The following is a 20,744-nucleotide window of genomic DNA, read 5'->3' on the forward strand; positions in this document are numbered from 1 at the left end:
AATTAAATTGAGAATCTATGGTAAAACCTGGTAACTGATGTTCAAAGATACACTTCAACCAATCTAACTGAGCTTAAGCTATTTTGCAAAGAAAATTGGTCAAGAACTTTAGTCTCTAGATGCACGTACTAATTTGGTTTGGTAAATCGCATACAATCCCAATAAAGTACATTGAATTGTGTGGTTTTAGCATGACAAAAAGTGGCAAAATTCAACAGGATTTACAAGACTGTGCACTTGCTGTTCAAATACCATTGTTGTTTTGGTTTTGAAAATGATAGATAAAATCCTGATACAAACATACTGATACAACATACTACATACATGCTGCCATGCAGCATGTGGATTCACTTGAAAAATCTTTACCTCTCTGATGAAATTCTTACCCCGATGTTGTCAAGAACCTCTCCACTAAAGCCACGATCCATTTTAGAATTTGGAAACACTTTCCTGTTTATGTAAAAACCTGCTCATGTCAGCATAAATTTGAAGATGCAGAGGGGTCAGGTTCAAAAGAGAAAGGAAGCAAGCCAGCGTAAAAACAAAAATGGACAAGTGAAATCAAACTGTGTCGTGTGTGTGTGTGTGTGTGTGTGTGAGAGAGAGAGAGAGAGAAAGAGAAGCATATTCACAGTTTGGCCTATAGATGGCAGTGTTCTAATACAAAGTGAAGGAGGAAAACCTGTCACTGACTTGGGAGTGCTTGTGCTGTGAAGACAAAGTCCAGTGATGGGTAAGAAATGTGTCCTTTTTTAACGTGATGCCACAACTGTATAAATGTATCCATTTTATATCGCTGTGGTCAGGTAAAGAGAATGTAAAAGTATATACGTATAAGTATGAAAAGGTAAAATAAGCCACCTAGAGTTGCTGAAGCTGCAGTTTAAATGTTACAAGACTGAAGCGTAAATGGTCAGTGGGAATTTTTATGTTAAGCCGTAATGGAAAACTTTAACAAAATTATTCACAACAGTCTTAACCGGTAAATATATACACATGCTCATTTTTTAGTAAACCTTACTTGTATTTCTAGTTAATTGATCTATTTTATATTTCAGATATAAACATTTTTCGAATTATGTATTCAATTTTTGTATTTCTGGGTGGAAACAGTTAACGCTGTAATGAGCCGGAGTGTGAGTGGGCTGGGTTTAACCGCGCTCTGTGCCAATGGCAGCACACACACACACACACGCAGCTACAACACACCGCTGTACTCTGATGGAGCCGCCAGTCTCTGTGTGTGAGTCCGGCAGAACCTTGTGAGGAAACCACGCTGCGGGTCTGAACCGACGCCGACACATTTCTTCTTCCATCGGCGGGTGATGGCGAGCCTGGCTGCGGCTTGGCGGCTTGCACCGTAGATAAGGCTGGCTGCGGAACCCGAAGGAATGCACCTTTGCCGATCTGACACGGTCCGCTTAACTTAACGTTACTGGAGGTCAGTTCACATGCTGATGCCTGGCCTCGGCTGCGAAGTTTACGCGCTACATTCGCAATCAGCTGCTTGGTCCAAGGTGTCCACTTTGAATGAATGACGCCACCGCTTAACAGGTCCTTCCAGCAGAGAGGCTGCACTGCATTAAAAGGACTGGAATAACTAACATTGCATTTGAGATCTTCCTAAAAGTGACATCTTGTACTGAGCTCATTTGGAATCATTTTTCCCATTCTTACTGTGGATGTGAGTGGAGCGCATCAGCAACTGTCTGTCTTGAAGGAGCCAGGGGATCCAGTTTAAAGAGGTGAGTGATCACCTCTGTTGTTTCGGATAAATCTGCCTTTACAGGAATCTTTATTTGCAGGAATTTCTCATATTGAGTGCCACAAACAGCCCCTCTCGACACTGCAGAAGAGCTCATTTCCGACACTGCCGAGAGACAATCGGGAAGAAACATTTATCATCTCAGGCTGCAGGCTTTGATAAGGTGGCAGCCTGTTTTACATTGTGTCGGTGCCACAGCTCACACACAAATAAACGTGCATCACACATAGCCTTATTATGTATCAGACCATTATAGCAGAGCTGTAACCTGCAGATTCTGCACATAAACCAGAAGCTTTGCATCTTTGCTATAGTGTCATTTGTTTTTCTATTTAAAGAACTACTGTTTGGCTTCTTCCTTGAGAACAATGCATGCAGTTTTGGACAGACTTAAAAGACTCTTATTTGTCCCCTAAAATCACTACATGTATGACAGCAATTCCATTCTAATAGATTTTAACACACACCTGATTCTGTATGAGGTACAGATTGGGTGATTACCTGAACCCAGCAGCAGTGTGAAAGACTAGTGGAGAGCATCCCAAAATGCATGAAAGCTTGGATTGAAAATACGGACAGATTACTGAACTCTTCCCAAGTCAAAACATTAGTATTGTGTTGTTAAAAACCTGAATATGATCTGGTCTTGCTTGTGCTATTTGAGGTCTTTTTCTGCAAATAAATGCAGCAGATGACATTTTTAATTAGAATTTGGGAGACATGCTGACAGTAGTTTATAGTAGTGTTTTTCAACCCTGGTCATCAAGCCACGCTGCCCTGCAGGTTTTATAAGTTTCCCTGCTTAACATACCTGATTCAGATGATTGTAGTTCTGCAAAAACCTGTTAAGCAGCCATCAATTGAAATCAGTTGTACTGAAGGAGGGAAACATCTAAACATGCAGGTCAGTGTGCCCTGAGGACCAGGATTGAAAGACACTGGTTTATAGAATAAAACGTGTTAAAATGTTCTTTTTACACAAACACATACATATGCAAAAGTAGAAATCTCAAACTGATTGTTTTGCTGAGGTCTCTTAATTTCTTTCCAACTTTTTCTGTTGAGATAATAATTCAGGTTTGCAGCATTCTTATTTTTTTTAATTCTTTTAGCATGTATCGCCTCAATCAGTCTTCTGTAAAGATAGTCTTTATCTCCTTTTGCTTACAGTTATTACACTTCTGGATTCAAATGACACGTTGACCTTAATTAACGAAAATAGCCCCAATGTCCATTTGATTGACAATTTTAACTTACTTCATCAGGCTGTTGACTTTGACCTGCCTCCCTGGAACAAGTGAGCCTTGAGTCCATAACAGAAACAGTTTTCTGACTCCTGAATATTTCCCTTGAGCTGGCCTCGCTAGATAACTAATGTAGTTCACATTATCAGACATCTGTCAGTTTTGTTATTACATTATTGCCTTTTACTGTCATCAGAACTCCATGTTGGCTCTAGACCTCATCTGTCCAATTCAGCCGATGCACCTAATAATCTTTATTCTCCGTCAGACTGCCACTGCCCTGGCGTTCACCCACGACAGTGACTCCAAAGAAAATAAATGTTGTCTTAAGTAGAAAATTGCCTCGCAGTTGCATGAAAATGACTTACATCTGCCGTGGCGGATGGGTAGCATATTAATCCCTCTGCCCTTGCAATCAAAACCAGTTCCTTCTTGGCCAAATCACATTTTTGGTGTCTCTGAAGCATGACCCCCTGCACACAGTTATTTTAATATCTATCTCAAAGGGAAACAGCCATGTGACCCCCCTCCCCTTCCCCAAAAGCAACCGCTAGGCGCAGGGAGGTGTCACACGGCTGTCTTTAGAAGACAAGCTGGCACACAGAATTGGTTTGATTATAACATGCTGATTATGTTCACCTAATTAACTCCAATCTAATAATGAAAAAGAATCAGTCTCTGAGTGCTGTTGCTCTCTCAGACCAGCTGAGCTTTTCAGCAACTCTTATGTCATTATGAAATACAGTAGATCTAGTCTTTGTCTTGGGCTTGGATTTATTTTGCCACTTGTAAATTCGAACTCGCCTTCAATCACTCAAATTTACCTTTAATTTTAAGCGTTCATGCTATTGTTGACAGGTTTATTGAACCAATATAAAGAGGCACAGACTGTTTGTTCTCCTTTCTAAATAATTCTCTTTTTTCAAGTGGCGTCTTTGAAGTCTTTCCATCTGAGATTGCCTTTCCTGAACCTTAACATCACACGTTAATACAATCATTAAGGTTAATCTCACCAAGCTGGGGAGAAATTACTTTGACTGGGTTTGTTTTCCAAGTTAACCTTGCAGCAAAAAGCTGTAGTCTCTTTAGAATCATTGGTTTAATGTTGATCCAGCCAAGCTGTTTGCATAAGTCTGTTGAGAACTACCAGATTTCCCTGCTTTAAAAGCAGAGTGATGACTTTATTTGGAGATATATCAAAGTTAAGACAGAATGGAACTGGTTTTCACCCCTAAAATGTCTTTTTAATCTCTGTTACTTCATGTATAAAACTGACCTTTACTGCTGTAAGAGCAAGTGCTCCCCTAATGGACTGTAGACTTTCTGAAGAGTGTCATAATCCTCGGCTACCACTGCCACCATCAGCATCCATCAGCATCTGCGACAAACTTCGTTGGCTCAAGAGCGACCTCGTTTGATGAAGAGCAGTGAGCTATGATCATTTGCAACCCACATTTGGACTTTGCATTGAGTAGCCTGTGTGCTATGTCACCACCAGCATTGGCTCACCCCTCTACAGAAACCCCCCCCCTCCCCCCCTCCCTTACGGCAGTGAGGCTCGCAACAGTTCAGCTTGAGAGATTTTGACAAGTTGCTACGCATGCGAGCAGAATCCTTGACCTATTTCTTAATGAGTGAATGCTGCAAATGTGTTCAGCGGTTTTGTATTCGGAACACACTCCTGACCCCTCCCAACATCATTTGCAGCATCCCCCACCGTCCCAACTGTCTTTTTGCTTCTACATACATGCAAACATGCACATAATGGAGCTTTTGTGGGTTCAATGACTCTTTTGCTGATAGGGAAAGGAGGACCTATATCTATCTGCTGGAGTGTGCAAATAGCGAAGTGTTTGTTTTAATGCTATTGGCCTCCCATCTTGGCTCTCCACGGGTTGTTTATCTGAACCTCTCAACTGTCCAGCTGTCACAACTGAGATCTCAATCTTCTTGACCCACACACACTCTGCTCGTTCAACCTCGTTATATACATGTTTGTGTCTGCAGTATGCACTTTGGTGAGAGTGAGCACATGAAAATCGACATAAACACAGATCTGGGTCTGTAGGTGACAGTGATCAAGTGGAGAGCAGCCAGAGAAAAAGCTTAGTCAGTTCAGCTTCAGAAAAAAGCAGAAGATCACAAATATTTCCCTCTTGTGTGCTTATCACAGCTCAGTGCTTCTTGTTTATCTGTATGGTAATTGTGAGAATGTCACTAAAATCTATCCCATTTCTGGAATCACATCTTAATTTGGAGATTGTTCTTATAGTAGTTGATTATTCCAATAAAACATGCGTTTATACTATTGTGTCATAACACAACCCTGTTGACAACCAAAACCTTGATAAGAGAAACTACTCGAAACAGGAATCAATGTACTTCATGAAAATACAAAAGACAATTTTTGTACTTCATTTCCTTTGGGATTTTATATTTCAAATCTGACAATGGGCATTGGCCACACAAATTTTGAACACAAATTTAGCAATAACATTTTCTAATATCTTTTATTTTGAACAGAAAAGCAGTAATTTCTGCTGGGATGGTATAACACATTATAGAGATGTACCGTACTTAGAAATGTGCTGGCGGATGGATTTGGCTGATTTGCACCTTACCACTACCAATCAGAGTCCAGGCAATCAGAAACTTTAAAAAATCCGATATTTGTTTATCCACATTTAACCACTCCAAGGTGGCGCTAACAACACTCTTTGGTGTGGAAGTTTTTACAATGGAAAGAAGCCTCATTTTCAGTATAATTCAGATATTTGTAAAGAAATCAGAGAAAGTGCAAAAAGTGTATAAAGCCATTTTAGGGGAAACAGTATTTTCTACTGAGGCCATGGTCTGCTGTTTATTCAGGCTGCTAGGCTAAGAGAGAGAGATAGACTTTGGCAGGTGCTAATCACTTTGCTCCTTTTCCATTTTGTACATTTGCAGTTTTTGTTGTTTTTGAAAGTGTCAAATGCTTAATTCCTACATGCTTTTGGGACTTTTGACAAATTGCAAAGAAGAGAAATAAATCAGAGCCAACCTCAGCAGATAAGAGAAACTCTGAACATGTTACAGCAAAGTCTGTTTTATCCTTTGGTGTTTTCAGCTTCTATCTGGCATGGAACATGTTGTATTTGGAAATGCTTGCAGCCTTTTGAAAATTTTTGAGTTGAGGTGACGGCTCGTTCATTTTGCTGTTAAAGTTGGACCTGGAATCTGGGAATGATGTCACACCTGAGTTGAGCTATTTTGAGTTGCAAGCTAAAAAAAAAAACAGTTTGATTTGCTAATTGTTGTGGTGCTAACTAATATGAGCAATACAAGCCGACAACAGTGTGTTTCTCTCCTCTCCATTCAGTGTTCAACCACTAAAGAAACATGTTCACAGATAGATATGTTATTGTACTGTTTGTGTCAAAATTTAATGAGATAGAACCCATCAGAATGATAATAAATAGTTTATACCGGCAACTTTCAAAACAATCTGAATGTGTCGAGGCCATAGCGCACTCTGAAGTCCGGGCTGCCTACCGAGGTCATACTTTGACAGTTGGAATTCCGATTTTTGGTACCGTTGTTGAATTTCTGTCTGGGAACACAGAATATGTCACTTCTGAATACAAAGACAATGCACATTATGGGTTTGCATTTTTTTAAGAATACATATGCAGGATTATGTCTGTTAATGCTAACCATGCTAATCAGTAACATACAATGCTCGAAACAGTTTAAAATGTCAACTGCATGTTATTTCGTCTTTGGTCTAAATACTTAGAACCACTTTTTACAGTGACTGCTCCTCCAAACACATAGTGGGACATTACCTTGGCGCCTAATATAAAGGCTGCTTTTTATGCTTTTTGAATGTAGTACCTATAGACAAATTGTAATCAACTAGTATCAGTTTCGGCAGGTCAGAGCTTTACAAAACCAGAGATTGTAAATTGACCAAAAAATTTGGATCGGTGCATCTCTATCATATTGATTAATACATGTAAAATATTGTTATCTAACATTTATTGTTATTTTGGTATATAGTCTAAAGCATGAAAAAATAATTAATATAATATCACACCTTTGTGCCATTTTGCTCTCTATAGTGTAACACTGGGAGAATATTAAGTTGACTAGGTTGTTAGTCAGGCTGTCTGCTTGGGTAAAGCCTGCCTTCTGCTTAACGGACATTCACAATTACCTTCATAATAGTGACAGCTTTTGCTCCGTTAGTTGCCGCTCCATGCTTGACCATATTTTTTGTAACCTCGAATATTTCATACAAAAAGTTTACTTTTATATCTGATTACTTTAAACTGTAGGAATGTTATGATGGAAAATTTTTGTGATAGTGAAACTGTAACCTTTTCATTTATCATTTATCATGATGCATAAGTTTACAAATGCTATGTAGTTTTAATTACTCACGTGTTTGGGTAATGTCAGATTTGAACAACTTTGTTTTCATTTACACTGTCCAAAAACATTTAGTGTTTCTATAATTGTAACTAAATTAGTTAGTGTGAAGCTTCACACAACAACATGTTATCAGCATATACCCAATATGTGCCAAAGGGTCTGTGAATTGTTTTTGCTAATCCTCTAGTTAAGATGTACCCCTTGTGTTTTCAACATACACATACCATAGATCTGTGCTTCTGCTTTGCTCTTTGATTATTTTCACACACAAATGTTGGAAAACACTACAGGGCCACATTTAATGGTGTTGTCATGCTGCCGAAGCCATTTTCATCATCTTGAGTAGCTGTGTGTGCAGGCTTCGGTGACTTATTCAATCATTGAAACCGTTTTAAATTGATGACTACAGGCCACTACATTGTTAAGTAGCAGCTTGCCCAGTATGAGCAACACATGGCACAGAGTGCAGAAATCGATGCCACTTTGCATTTAATTTTTTTCATGATACATAGTGAGGCTGGGGACTTTTCGAAAAGCATTAGGCAGTTGAAAGAAAATATGCCACCAATAAAGTGATTGGTCATACTATCCTTTGGCTTCTTCCCGCCACGGAGCTGTTAATGACAGGGAGGAATAAAGTTTAAATGTCTCAAATTGCTTTTTTTAATCCTTGGAAAAAAAAAAAGTGCTGTATTCTCATGATGTTATATGTTTGAGGAAACATACCAGAAAAAATGGGAAACATGATGAAATTGCAACAATTGTTTCTAATATAATAAAACATATTATAACTATACATTTGATTTGCATTGAAATTTTCACGTTTATTGTTTTAATTTTCATACATAATTTAAACTCAAATGAAGAATAAAAACCCGCTACATTGAGGTGTGTTTTTTAAGTGCTTTATGCACAGAATATTATATCTTTTTGCTGTTCTGCTACACTGAGAGTATAACTAGTTAATATTGGCTATTTAATTAGCTGGGCTGTCTAACTATGTGGCCAGGCTACAGTCAGCTGCTCTTCAGAGAAGCAGCTCATAGCTTCCCGACTGTAACTTTAAAACAAAATGCTTATTGTATAAACTTGTACCGCTTTAGTCTTACTGCTTTAGATGGAGTAAAAGGTATAACAAACTCTATATCAGGATAGCTAGTCTGCAGTCAATACCACTCTTAGCTCACCAACTGTAGCATAGTGCTATTAATGGCTCCAGAATGCTGAATTTGTTTTTCTTATAAGCAAAGGAAAAGTGTAGGAGCAGATGAGCAACAGGTAGGGGAGGGGCAGCGCAGTGCTCTTCATGTTCTAAAACATGTAAATGTCTTTCTTTTTTAAGAAAGAGAAATGTGTAATAGCCTTCTTTCAGCCTGCTAAACAACAGTACATGACAACAGGTGCAGGAGGGGCAGTGCAGAGCTACTCATGTCCTCAAACAGCTGAATTGTTTTTTTTTCTTTAGCAAGGGAAAAACGTATTAACTCACTAACCAGCAGTGTGGAGCAACAGGTGGGGGAGAGGCAGAGCAGAGCTTCTCAGTCTTCCAAACGGCCAAAGAAAAATATGATCACCCTTGCCCTTTCTCTGGCATTTCATTAAAAGGAGTTTAAACTGTAGGAACAGTGTTACGGAAAAAGTTTGTTTTGAAACTGTTACTTTTTAAAATCTTGGTATGCCATGATACTAGTAACAGGCTCATGCGTAGTAGAAACTATATAAGGGGAAGTTGTTTCCTCATCCTTGTCAGGCTGGGAGAAGAAAGCAGCCTGTGTGTCAACACAGACAGGCAGCAGCCAGCTTCAAGCTTCATCAGGGGACGGTTAACAGTCCTCCCTCTGCCTGGTGCTGCTGTGGCTGGTCCAGATCCTGCTCTATCTATTGATGGCAGCAAGTTAGCACTGAACCCCAGAGTGCACTCTGCTGTCCCAAAGGCCTGCCAGCTTGCTGAAACAAAGCCTTTTGTATGGCTACTAAATCCAACAGATGGAGAAATGAACAGTAAATGAAAGTAGAGGGAAAGGGGGAATAAAGGAATTTAGTGGAGCATGTTTGTGGATAGGCATTTAGGCTACTCCTTTGGGAAGCCTAACACCCTACAATGCAAGACTGGCACAAGCTAAATGTTTCCTCGTTGATATGCAGCAAAAAGGAGCTTTAGAGCCCCTGTGTGGAAAGAAGGAGGCAGTCTACTCAGCAGGGCTCTCCAGGGCCTGGCAAGCCTTTTATTAAGATGTTAATAGCACTGCCTTCATGACACATTTCCATGGGACGGGATCCCTCTCCTCTGCCGTTCTTTAGTACCTCAATCTGCCTGCCACAATCATCAGTCTCTCTCCTTCACACAACAGCCTGTTTAGGCATTCAGCTCCATCTCCACATTTCGTTGCCCAGGCACTTCCAGCGTTTATCTGATGTCTGCTGTCACAAGCCATCCTATATTTACCATGTGTAACAAAATTACTCGATGCCAGCGATAAGGGCAGGAATCCTGGCACGGGGACCTGCAGAATAACAAGTCTGGCTGTTTGTTTGTCACAGATCTTCTCGCTGGCTGCAAGTCAGGCTCTGACCCCTGCAAACCGTGAGGGCTTGTGTGATTTATTTTTTTCTCCAGACACTGTCAGGTGGCCGCTCGTTTCCTGATCTCATCTTACATTCAATCTTAAAGTTGTCTTGCAGTCCCCAAACTGCTCCCAGGCTTGCCTAATATACCGTCAGCAGGTAATTAGACAAGAAGAGAAGGAAAAAGAGATCAGAAAAATGTTTAATTCTTACATAAATACACTTTACTTTCTTTCACACCCATTTGAATATAAGTCAGTTATAAGTCAGTTTTCCTGGCACCATAAATAATCAATTTGCTGGTGTCATGGGAGGATGTGCATTTTTGTTTGGTGGAAATTCAACAATAAGTGAGCAACAAAAGGGAGCGGGAAAGAGGCAGAGTAGGAGGGGGCTTTTGTTGAGCGCTAAGGGGCATCTGTCAGGAGCAGATGACAGTGTGCCTGTGTGGAATTTGTGCTTGACTGCGTGCGTTTGTGTCCATTTTCATTTGTATTTGCTTGAACAGTGTGGCACATGTGGTGTATTTTTGCGTGATCGTGTACTACCCATGTGTATGGAAGGAAGTACAGAAGGCGGAGGTTGGCAGAGTGGGCAACTCCATGTAGTGTTGCCCATACTGCCCCCTTGTGATGGTAATGCCTCTGCCTGTCGTTGTCACCATGGTTACTGCTGGAAAAGGGGTGCAGACATTGCTTGTATAGTCAACTCATGTGCCATGAAGGAGCCCAGCCAACAACAGCTTTTTTGCTTTACTATGTAAACCGCAGCTCAGTTGGAGTAAGAACCCTTTTCAACTCAGAGGGGCCTATTATGGCCATTACCACTCAGCTATTTGAAGCATTTTGTAATTCTGTTTAGGGAATTGCCTAAAGTGTTTTTTTTTTTTTTTACCCAGGAATTGTGAAATCCTGCAGGTCAGTTTGTTTACATGAATTTACCACACCTTAAAAAAGCAGTTATACCTCTTACACTTTTTCACATTTTGTCACTTCGCAACCACAAACATTAATGCATTTCAAAATAAAGTAGCCTGTTTTTATACAGTGGAAATTACGCATTGTTTATTTATTTATTTATTTCAATTCTTGCATTTGTAGTCAGCGTAGAACCAGTTTTTACTGCAGTTACAATGTGTCTTTTGAGATATGTTTCTACCAGCCTCTGTACATCTAGATCAAGAAATTTCCAGGCATTTTTTTGTGCAAAGTAGCTTAAGATTTATATTGGATAAAGCAAATCTGTGAACAACACATTTTGCATATTTGGGCCATTTTAGCACATCTAAACATCTAAAGTAGCTCTTGATTACATGCTTAGGGTGCTTTTTAGAAACTTCCAGCAGAAAGAAACCTTCAATTTTTTCTTGCAGGATTGTCCTGTATTTGCAGTAGCTCCATCCATCTTCCCATCAGCATCTATCAGCTTCACAGGGCCTGAAAAATCATTCCCGTAGCTTGGTGCTCCAACCACCATGTTTAATGATGAGAATGGTTAGCTCAGAATGATGTGCAGTGTTCCAACACACATAGCGTTTTGCTTGCAGGCCATGAAAGGTCAATTTTGGTCTCATCTGACCATCTTTTACATGTCTGCTGTGTTCCCTGCATGGCTTGTGGCAAACTGCAGATGGGACCTCCTTGTCCTCCCTCTTTCATAAAGGCCAGATTTGTGGATTGCACAACTGATAGTTTTCCTGCCAGCAGATTCTCCAACCTGAGTTGTGATTCTTTGTATCTTCTCCAGACTAACCATGGAGCTCTTGGCTGCTCCTCTGCCTCATCCTCTCCTTGCCCACTCTGTCAGTTTTAATGGACAGTCATATCTTAATAGGTTGGTAGGTGTGAAATGTGAAAATATTGACAGGTATGGGTACTTTTGTAAAGCACTGTATTTTCTTTTATTTTTATTGCTTTGAGTCTTCTTCAGTTTGGTTTGCAGGGTAAACATTGCAAAGATTTATTTCACTGTGCTCTGTTCCTCAGTAACATGCAGCTACCTGTACTCGTTCTTGCTTCATTGCTACCATTTTTAGTCAACCATCACTTTATCAGTGTGGAAAGCTTCTCTCATTGTAAAGCAGGAGCCTTAACTCATCCCCAGCTTTAAGCGAGAGAGGAGATGGGAATAAGCGGAAAGGGGAAACAAGGCCCTCTAAATTCATCACAGAGGTAGATGGCAGACAGAAAACTCTATCTGGAAAAGCTTTCCCCCTCCTTTCTCTGTTGTGCACACACATCCGCTTGATTAACTTTTTCCACTGTTGTAGACCAAAGTAAAGAGGGCTAAATTGATGATGAAAGACCATGTAACTCTTACAACTTCAAAAACATGAAATGTGGCTCATTGTGGAATCTTGTTTCTCTGAAATGTCGACAAAGGCTTAAAGTCAAACGTTTATAGAGAATGGGTCAGTTTCTTCTTTTAAAATTGTGTTCAAGATTTAAAAACATACCTATATTTTCTGCCTTGGATTTCAGGTCAGGTTGTGAAAGCACTCGGTGTTAGGGCTGCACAATCTATCGTAAGTTTATTGTCATTGCACTATCAATGTACCCAATATGCATTCGTATATCGCAAAAAACTGCCTGGACTGCAATAAATGTTAGGTAATTATTTAAGTGCCATGTATTCAGACTCTGTATGGCTGTAATATATTTGGTGGCACTTGTTTAATGCAACATAAAAATGTTTTACAAGAGAACGAGGCAGTCATTCAAGTCATTAAGTAAATACAACTAAGCAGATGTTGCCCAAATGCTAATTTTCAATTAAACATTGTTGAGATTGAAATAATGAATTTATAATTATAATGAAGCAACAGTTTTTAATAATGAAGTAACACTTTTGAATTATTTCTATATTTCCTGCAAGTTGTATCGGCATCATGTCTTGTACCAATATAATCACATATCTTATGTTGTCCTAATATCGTGCAGCTGTACTAGGGAGGGAATGTTGGCGGAAGGGTCAAGGAAAAAAGTTCTGAGTAAAGCTACAGCCAGTCCCTGCAACACCAGACTCTTTACTTTGACCCAAGGTGATTTATTGTGTCCAGGCCAGGGGTAATGAATTCTCCTCTGGGATAACATTAATGTTTATGCATGGATACATGACTCTGATCCACATGCAGAAGCCAGTGGGAGGAAAAGGGATACAAGGTACTTGAGAGTCTGTGAGAATGTGCAGTTACTTCATTTGACCTCAGTTATGACAAACGTTTTAACTCACAATCAAGGATTTCTGGCAAACAAAGTAAGGTCAAAACTTCTGTTCCTAAAACAGTTTTTCTTGGAGCTTGTTTTGTCAAGTCCAATTAAGAAAAAGGTCATTACTAGCGATGTAATGAGTCAGATTTGTCAGATTTTTTTTTGTCTAAGTGAAGTCTACCTTGCAAAGTGTGATCTAAATTCTGCCAGCACCGTACTTTGTCTGGGGACATATGTTTATTCTGTTAGTCTAAGCCCTGAAAGCACTGAAATAAATGACTTAAGATCGAATCAAGGTACAAAGGTATGGAGGACCAATCCTGCTATCATCAAGAATAAATTCAGAAATAAATCTATAGCTAAATAAATCTTGCCTAATAAATAGTTTAGCCACCTAATTAATGTGCCATTCAATAAAACAAAAGAAAAAAGAAACAATGTATTTAATAACTGATCAAAAATAAGACATAAATTGATCATGTTTAGCTGTTATTTATCTCTACATTACTCTTGTTTTGTTTTAAGTCCCTGTATTTAAATTTTTGACAGATGTGTATTTTTTAAGATTATTATTTCCCAGAGCCCATTTATTTTCTTTCATTTGGTAGTAAAGACCACTGTTAGTTTGGGTAGTTTACCATATCCTGTTGACTCTGAGAGAATACTTCAGTTTGCTGAAGTAATAAGTATTAAGGCAGTCATGTTTACAGACCCGCTTTCAGAATAAAAGCATGCCTCTGTGACAAACTGTTTTCCCAATCTAACCAAAGCAAACAGATTTGAGGAATTTCAATGTTACATTAGCATCTTTAAACATTTCTAATGACTTTTCCTCAAGATATTCAGGTATACATTTTTGAGGAATAAAGCCAGTAAAATATGAATTACCAAATTAATATATTAATAATCTTTTTATAAGTAAACTGTCATGCAATGATGATTATTATCCTTGTTAGGAGCGCATTTTCTTCAAATGTCACTCATTTTGTTTTATTCATATGTCATGTGGAATTATGGTTATGGTGCAAACACACCCTCCATTTCTGCTACTTGTATGACCCCTTCTCTTCCAATGGTTATAATCAGGTTACAATCAGTCTGACAGAGAGAGGTATCCCAATCCTTGTGGTTTTTAGTATAACACTGACCATCAGTGGGCTCTAGATGGACAAACTTTATCAGTTTATTATTTTACTTAGTGCCCCTACACGTGGCCCGTTCTGGGGTGGTCGGGCTCTGGCACTCGGTGGTTTGATCTGGGCTCCCTGGTGGCCTCGCGCTGTTCCGGACCCTTTGTGGGGTGCCTTGATGCTCACCTTCTACCGGTGATCCACTTGGCCCTGTCTTTCAGTGTTTAACCCTTTCTTTCTCCTACATATAGCAATTGACTGAGCTTTTACTGTAACTAATTATATGTGCTGTCTTTCAGACTCTAACCTTGACAACTGGCTCAATGTTTATCTGTTCTTTCTTTCTAGATGAAACGACTAAAGGAGCTACATCCACTAACATTTACTTTTCCTTCCCATAGAAAGGACTCCTCTCTGTTCTCTCAAACCCCCAGTCAGTCGTGGCAGATGGCCGCTCACACTGAGCCTGGTTCTGCTGGAGGTTTCTTCCTGTTAAAAGGGAGTTTTTCCTCTCCATTGTCGCTACATGCATGCTCAGTATGAGGGATTGCTGCAAAGTCAACGCCAGTGCCTGTCCACTGTCTCTACATGCTCATCCAGGAGGAGTGAATGCTGCAAGTCACTGACTCGATGCAATCTGCTTGGTTTCCTTAGATAGAAAAACATTTTATCCAATTTGAATAAATAACTGAACCTGACTGCACTGTTCAATGGTTAGGATTAATTGGAATGTATGTACCTGACTTTTGTGAAGTGCCTTGAGACAACATGTGTTGTGAATTGGCGCTATATAAATAAACTGAATTGAAATCGAATTGAATTATAAAATTAATTAATTGCGAACTGAAAGCCACATATGAGGACATTAAATATGAGTCACTACATGAATAATATTCTTTAAAGAAAATTGTTCATTCTCCTAGGCTGACTGATGTGCAGATTAAGGTTTACCATCTATAGATGTCACTCAGTAAGTTTTATCCACATCTGAGGTGGAATTTAAAAAGAAAATCCTCTAAACATGGGACATTTTTGTATACCTCACCATTTCCATTATCCTTTTAAGATTGAGAAATCCGTTTGATGTCCCAGGCTTATTCTTTTACGTATTAACATTAAAAAGGGTTATCAACATATAATATGGAAATTTTTAATTAAAGCAATACTAATATGGCAATATCTCCTAATCTTGTACTGTATTCATAACCCCATTAAAATAATTTGTAGCTTTGTAGATTGAAGCTACATAATCTCTAGATGTCACTTCACTCATATCGGTAGTGGAAATTCAGAATGACATCTCTGGAATATTTTTGTATAACCTATATTTACACTATAATTATCAGCTTAAAAGAAAAATGTCTGCCAGAGACCAATTTCTTTTAAGGTAAAGAGACCATGTATGTCACTAAAAATGTCATATCTGTTGTCAAAATCAGAAGCCACCTCAATGCTATGGTATTGTATGGTGTTGTATTTTGACATAAAGTATATACAGGGGTTGGACAATGAAACTGAAACACCTGGTTTTAGACCACAATAATTTATTAGTATGGTGTAGGGCCTCCTTTTGCTGCAAGTACAGCGTCAATTCGTCTTGGGAATGACATATACAAGTCCTGCACAGTGGTCAGGGGGATTTTAAGCCATTCTTCCTGCAGGATAGTGGTCAGGTCACTACGTGATACTGGTGGAGGAAAACGTTTCCTGACTCGCTCCTCCAAAACACCCCAAAGTGGCTCAATAATATTTAGATCTGGTGACTGTGCAGGCCATGGGAGATGTTCAACTTCACTTTCATGTTCATCAAACCAATCTTTCACCAGTCTTGCTGTGTGTATTGGTGCATTGTCATCCTGATACAAGTCACCACCTTCAGAATACAATGTTTGAACCATTGGATGCACATGGTCCTCAAGAATGGTTCGGTAGTCCTTGGCAATGACGCGCCCATCTAGCACAAGTATTGGGCCAAGGGAATGCCATGATATGGCAGCCCAAACCATCACTGATCCACCCCCCTGCTTCACTCTGGGCATGCAACAGTCTGGGTGGTATGCTTCTTTGGGGCTTCTCCACACCGTAACTCTCCCGGATGTGGGGAAAACAGTAAAGGTGGACTCATCAGAGAACAATACATGTTTCACATTGTCCACAACCCAAGATTTGCGCTCCTTGCACCATTGAAACCAATGTTTGGCATTGGCATGAGTGACCAAAGGTTTGGCTATAGCAGCCCGGCCATGTATATTGATCCTGTGGAGCTCCCGACGGACAGTTCTGGTGGAAACAGGAGAGTTGAGGTGGACATTTAATTCTGCCGTGATTTGGGTAGCCGTGGTTTTATGTTTTTTGGATACAATCCGGGTTAGCACGCGAACATCCCTTTCAGACAGCTTCCTCTTGCGTCCACAGTTAATCCTGTTGGATGTGGTTCGTCCTTCTTGGTGGTATGCTGACATTACCCTGGATACCGTGGCTCTTGATACATCACAAAGACTTGCTGTCTTGGTCACAGATGCGCCAGCAAGACGTGCACCAACAATTTGTCCTCTTTTGAACTCTGGTATGTCACCCATAATGTTGTGTGCATTTCAATATTTTGAGGAAAACTGTGCTCTTACCCTGCTAATTGAACCTTCACACTTTGCTCTTACTGGTGCAATGTGCAATCAATGAAGACTGGCTACCAGGCTGGTCCAATTTAGCCTTGAAATCTCCCACACTAAAATGACAGGTGTTTCAGTTTCATTGTCCAACCGCTGTAGATTCTTTGTTTCTCCAATAACTCCAGTAACACTGATTCATATCTTTGAGTCTTACTTATTTTAAAGTACGAAGGGAGTTGTACCGAAGTTGCCATGCAGTGTCGATGTCTAAAAACGACTTCTAATTGCTAACGTAACAACAATTAGTTGTCATGAGAAAAGAAGCCTATTTAAAATCACATTATACCACTTTAAAATCATTTACAGCCCAATTCAATAAGCTACAATATTATTGAAAAGTTAATTAATTTCATTAACTCAACTCCCTAAGTAAAAACCCTTATATAGATTAATTACGCACATACTTATATTTTCAATACTTTATTTATGTTCATTTGACGATTTTCTGTTTACAACTTATGAAAACATTTATATTATATGACATCAGACCAATAAAAGCATTTTAATACAGACATATGGGTTAAATGATAAGGATGTTTAATACCTTAAAAGTTGTTATTTTCAAAAGGTACTTTTAAAGGTTCTCCTTCCTAAAATATTTTTCAAAATCTTGTCTTGTTCTTGTAAACCTAATATTATGTATTGGTTATCTTGTACCTGGATGTATTGTTACATTCCTAGGCATTAGTAATCACAACAAACTTTCTATACTCTCAAATTTAATCTATCGTAGTTGAAGTTGGATGTTGTTGTTCCGCCACTCTTACTTCCTACTTGCCTTTTGCTATCAAAGGGAAACATTGTAGTCATCGGAACAGTGGGAGCTCGCCCACACGGACACATTTGTCTTCCTCTGTCAACACCAATGAAATGAAGAAACATGACAGCAGTGTCTTTGAGAAACTTACAAACAAAATAATTAGCGCGGGATAAATGCTGTGATATGACATCAGGCAGGGCAAAACACAAAATCTAAATTCCCGACATTCTTGCACATCAGCTGCATTGTCAGTCAAGAGCATTGTCTTTTCTGGAGCATTGAAGCGGGGAGTAAATCTGGGCATCAGAGGTATTTATCCAGAGTGTCACAACCAAGGCTTTTTCTGGCAGATGGCTTAAAATTCCTGTGTTGTCCATATTTAATCAAAGCTGTTGATTAAATATGGCTGCATAAGGAGAGGCATTAGGTAAAGGCGGAAGGGGGAGTGAGTGAGAAAAGTGATAAAAGCAAGGGATCAGGCAGGTTTTTACATGAAAGCAATGAATGAGCATCTTTTCTTGTCTTATTTTGCAACAGTTTGGGATTAACATACACTTTGAGAGCAAATGCTGTTAACCATTATTGGTGCAGAAGCTCCATAAGAAATATATTTGACATGTTATTGCAGATATTGCAAAAACTAGATTAAACCTGCCTGTTAACACTTTCTCCTCATTGCAGAAGGCATTCCTGAGCTTGTAGGTATTATGTTTACTACTACTAATTTGCACCAACCTCATTGCCTGCCACAAGTCCACCCCCACATTTCTCAGAAAACATGCTCAATCCGACAGGGGTGAATAGGTGAGGGGAATTTGCATGCTATTACAAAGCAAGCACAGTGTTATTTTTGCAAACGTCGCATTCAGTTAAAACCACTTTCTTCTGTGTGATGTTTAGTCCTGTAATGGATGTTCTTTTTCTTCCAAATTTACTGAGAGGATTGTTTTTATTTTACTGACTAATGGACACAGCGTCAACCGCTTCATTCATTCCCGTCTGTTTTGGGGGGTTGGAAGTGAGACACACTGTGACCTGGGTAGAGGCATGTCAGAGGGGACTGGCAAATGGCTCAGATGCTGCAAAATTATTGCACATGCTTTAATTCACCTGTATTTTGACAACCGCAGGCTTTAGTCTAGTTTGCATTCTTCCTCAAAAATGTGGAAAAAATGCAGAAAGGAGTAAAGTGGATATGTGCTGCCACTCTCTCAGGCATGTGTTAGTGTGGACTACCTAATGCTTCTTACCACAATGTAAACTTTCCATGGATTCCTTTTGTGCAGACATTGACGTGCCAGATAAAGGACACCTTGGCTTTGTTTATTCTGCCAAGGTAACAGCATTTGTGGGTTGTGTTGTACAAAGCATTAGCTGCTTCAACAGCTTAAGGTCTGAAAAGCTGAAATGTAGAGTGTGTGTTTGCCTGGGTCCCTGAAGCGCTGAACATGTGCAGTAGCTCTGTGTCAAGGTAAACAACCCCACCTGTCTTTGAATGCTACCGCTTGATGCAACAAACGAGAAAAGGGTAAAGCAAAGAAAACACAGCTGACTAAAGTTCTCATGAAGCCATTTCTTTCAAACCAATATCAATAAATGTTGTTTCTAAACTATGATGCAATATATGAGCTACTTTTGGCAATAAGGGATGTTTGATAGGGAGGTTTGTGAATGAAAATGACATAATTATGACTAGTGAATGTATTAATGGCTTAGAAAAATGATTTAATCTATCTGAAACACAATTCAACAGAGTCTTTCATGAGCTTTTTGTGCAATACAGACAAAAAACTGACTACATAATTTGTCAGTTACATGCTGTAGGTATAAAACAAGAGGATAACATGATCATGCACATGATTGTTTTTTGAACTGTTGTTCAAAGAGACCACTGCAAGAAATTCTTATCATAGAGAACTGACGAATGGCATTTAAAAGTCAATACCTTTGTACAACAGTTCAAAGGTCAAGGATTCATCTCAGCAGTTCTCACAGGAATTCCAGTTCCAGTTTTGCATTGGCCAGTTAGCATTATCAAGTTATACTAAGTCCATCCATCCATTTTCTAAACTCGCTTCTTCCAAACAGGGTCACGGGGAGCTGGTTCCTATCTCCTGCAGTCTACGGGGCAGGGTACAACCTGGATAGGTCGCCAGTCCATCACAGGGACACACAGGACAAACAACCATGCACACACCCATTCATACCTAAGGGCAATTTTGAGAGACCAATTAACCTAACAATAATGTTTTTGAACTGTGGGAGGAAGCCCGAGTACCTGGAGAGAACCCCCACATGCACAGGGAGAACATACAAACTACATGCAGATAGACCCCCGACCGGGAGTCAAACACAGGACCTTCTTGCTGCAACGCAACAGTGATACCAACCGCGCCACCATGCAGCCCAATTAAAAAAGTCCTTTTCCTGAAATCCTAGGAAACATGGTGGAGTGAACAGAGTTTTCTCTGGCTGTATGGAGCAAAGATCTAGTGATATTAAAAAGCCACATTAATTCGCAGGTTTTGAAAGATATGGTGCTGACCCCTCCCCCACATACTGCTGCCCATTACCATTAAGCTGGTTGGTGCAAACTATAGAAGTGCCACTCGTTATTCTTATTAAGGTAACAATGTTTTAAAGCTGCTGTTGGTAACACGCGGGCAGCAAGTTTGTTAAGTAGTTCACTGAGCTACTTAACAGTAGATAGCCCAACTTATTTCCCAGTTACTATCAGCTTGTTAAACTTGTGACCCAAAAAGAGCACATTGGGAAAAAGACAGAAAATTTTGTTCAAAAACTAATTGAAAACTACTAAACTTAGCAGTTGCTATGCATATAGCTTGTTTAAGTATATGCATCAGAATTAAAAAAAACAACAATAATAGCCTTGGCATACCTACTAATCAAAATGATAGAATATTTTGGCAGCAGCAGGAATAACTGTTGCTTTTTTGTTTTTAATTAAAGGTAGTGATATCATGTTACG

General features: G+C 39.5%; 1 protein-coding gene across 1 annotated transcript in view; it reads left to right on the plus strand.

Moving 5' to 3' along the window:
• Nucleotides 1-820: 820 nt before the first annotated feature.
• plxna2 (plexin A2) overlaps nt 821-20,744 on the plus strand; it is a 277,277-nt gene continuing 257,353 nt past the window's right edge. Inside the window, exon 1 of the mRNA XM_047362018.1 lies at nt 821-1,745. The gene's annotated coding sequence lies outside the window, so the exon portion shown is untranslated. The remainder of the gene's footprint in view (nt 1,746-20,744) is intronic.

Source organism: Girardinichthys multiradiatus, chromosome 1 (assembly GCF_021462225.1).
Source record: "Girardinichthys multiradiatus isolate DD_20200921_A chromosome 1, DD_fGirMul_XY1, whole genome shotgun sequence".
NCBI lineage: Eukaryota > Metazoa > Chordata > Actinopteri > Cyprinodontiformes > Goodeidae > Girardinichthys > Girardinichthys multiradiatus.